Source organism: Penaeus vannamei, chromosome 23 (genome assembly GCF_042767895.1).
Source record: "Penaeus vannamei isolate JL-2024 chromosome 23, ASM4276789v1, whole genome shotgun sequence".
NCBI lineage: Eukaryota > Metazoa > Arthropoda > Malacostraca > Decapoda > Penaeidae > Penaeus > Penaeus vannamei.
The window spans coordinates 16,033,318-16,036,582 of NC_091571.1; positions in this window are offsets into that span (position 1 = coordinate 16,033,318).

A 3,265-nucleotide genomic window follows, 5' to 3' on the forward strand; every position below is an offset into this window, starting at 1 on the left:
TCAAATGATTATTATTTTTATTATTATTGCAAATTTAATTATTAATCTTGTCGTTATTGTTATTGCTGTTATTATTAAAACTATCATCATCAATCAAGCATCATCAAACATCATCATCTTCATTATCATCTTAATCATCGTCATCATCATCATCATCATCATCATCATCAAAATTTTCATCAAGTAAATCTAATGAAATAACCATTTCATTTGATCTGAATTACATTTCCACAGAAAGTACGTATTCTCATCTCAGTTCGTTCACAATCTTGGCTTTTTCTAGGGTCTAGCAAGAGCACAAAGCGATGCATCTCTATTAGCCCTGAGGAGGCAGCGTCCTTTCACAGAAGACCAAGATGTCGTCCCCCAACTTGTATGATGTACGATAACTTTAAAAACATACAGAAACATAGAACACGTACAACAGAAAAAATCTATTATATTGCTGCAACTAGATGTTTCCACAAATCACTATATTCTATACTTATAACAAATCAGGTGTTGTAAGAATGATGCAGAAATAGAAGCAGAAGTAGTAGTATTTGCTGTATCTTCATATCATAATTAAAATTATTAGCTCTATTATCATTATCATAATGATTAATGTTATTATCAAATTTATTATTATTGTTGCCATAATTATTGTTATTTCTGTAATAATAATTATTATTATTAGTTCTCTTATAATAATGATTATTATTATCATTATCATCAGTATCATTCTTATCACTACCATCCATATTATCATCATTAATATCACTCATTATCATCACCATCATTGTTATTTTTATTGTTAATATTGTTATTATTATCATTATTATCATTATCATATTCCTCTTGTTTCCATTTTTATTATTATTATTATTATTATTATTATTATTATGATTATTATTATTGTTATCATCATCATTATTATTATTATATTTTTATTATTGCCATTATCATCATTATTATCATCATCATCATCATCATCATCATCATCATCATCATCATCGTCATCGTCATTATTATTTGCATTATCATTATCATCATTATTACCCTCTGTTCCTCAAATTAACTATTACCATTACACATTATCAGATTATGATTATACCTTTTCTTTCCAGCAATTTTAGTGATTATAGCTTTAGACGAAACTAGGTCACCAAGGGTTCAAAGCAGCAAATGTTTAAGGAAATCCATGCAAGGTCACCTGGGTCAGATCGGTAAGCATTATCAAATTGTGATCATTATTCTTATTATCATCACAATTATCTTCACATAACATTATTACTGTTATTGTTGCTGTTATCATCATATTTGTCATCATTATCAATATCGCATTCTCTTTATTGTTTTAAGTATTATTACCATTTTTATTTATATTATTATATTTCTAATCATAATGATAATAATTGAAATTTTATTTGTTATTACTACTATTTTAGGATCATTAGCTTTAGTTTTGGTGATGCAAGGTCACCTGAGGTGAGATGACAACCGATCAGGAAATCCATTTCCCTTCCCCCAGGGTGTCAAATTGACATCGATAGTAATTCCTTTGCTTCTACAGATAAATCAAAGACTGTCAGCATTGTCAAAGATCTTAGTCGAAAGGATGATGACTGCCATACCAACCATGTTCAGTCGCATTGCAATTTGAGCAATGTGCAGAAAGAAAAGTCAATGCCTCTGTCAACACAACAGGGTGAGTACAATTATATTAATTACTGTTATGTATATTGGAAGCGCTGTGTGTATTGTTAGAGCGACATTGACAATAATTATTTTACTTCTACAGATCAACCAAAGGTGGATGAAGTATGCAGCCTCAGCTTCAGCCCTGCTAGCATTGTCGAAGAGCTTAATCGAAATAATAATGATGTATGTTATTCCGACCATGTTCTGTCGTAGTGCAATTTAAACAAGTCGTTGAAAGAAAATCCAGTGCCTCTACGAGCACGAAAGGGCAAGGAGAATTACATCAAGTAATTATGACATAACGTGGAAAGATGTCGAAACAACACAAACATTAATAATTTCACTTCCACAGATGAACCAGAGGTAATCGAGCTCGATCGAAATAATAATTTCGACGAAATTGAAATTGAGAACCTATAAGAAAATCTGGCCAATGTAGAAAGAGAGGAATGGGAAAAGAATGAACACCTTGAGAGCGAACTGACTGGAAAGGGAAAGAAGGTATATTCTCCAAAGAGACAATGAACAGCTCAAGGGGGTCACACTAGCACTTTTTCCGTGGATCTTTCATGTTTCCGTTTTTTTTTTCTTTCTTTCTTTTTTTTTTTTCTTTTTTTTTTTTTTTTGGCTACCGCTGGTAAATTGGCTGAATGCGATAATTTCCAGTCAAACGATAATTTTCGTTACCGCTGGCAAATTTACCGTGGTCTTTTTGGTTCAAATCATAAGGTATAATAGATATTCATTATATAATGCAATATTTGTAATATAAAACGATTTAAAAAGTCTAAATTGTAGATAATATTTAAAAATTGGCAAAATTCTCTTTTGTATTTAATAAAAAGAGATACAAGTTGGTAACTAGCTGCTTTCCTGTTTGTTTACATTTGTGTCCACGTTCCGTTGTCAGCTGACTAGATGAGAGCAGCGAGAATACGATATTCGGCGTGTCGGATTAAATCATCGCCACATAGCCTGAATAGCGTCCATCGTCGCCAGAGCCTATGCTGGGGTTGTAGGCATCTTGCTGTGTTTAACATTTTCGTCGGACTGTTTCCGCGGTTCTCATCGCTAGCGCGAGCCAAAATTAAAACGATTTCCGTGGTGCCAGCGGAAAAGTAATGCGGAAAAAGTCTGTGTGACACGCTTTACACACGACCTTGAAAGTACCAGAGGTCGTTTAAACAAAGTTCTTTCGCCTACCCACAGGAATTGTGTATTTGATGGAATGAAGGTAAACCGTTAGCATGAGGACGGTATGGGGCATGTACTGGCACTAAGAAATCATAGCCCCAAGGAATTTCGATTCCTGAACTGATTCTACAGTGTCACGTTGGGTGTTGAAGTTTGATGTGGAGCCGGGAATATTAACTTCAGTGCTATACATGCTGAAATACAAGGCTGAGTCCATGTCAAAATGGAAAAAAAAAGTTTATGTACTGTCCTTTGATGAGTACAGTATTTCATGAGTGGTCATGTGAGAAAAGTAATGATTGTCATGAATACAAGAAATATGTGCTGTGTCATATGCAGAATAATTGGAGAGTCGAAACAGCCATTTTTTCATGATTTTGTCTGTCCTATA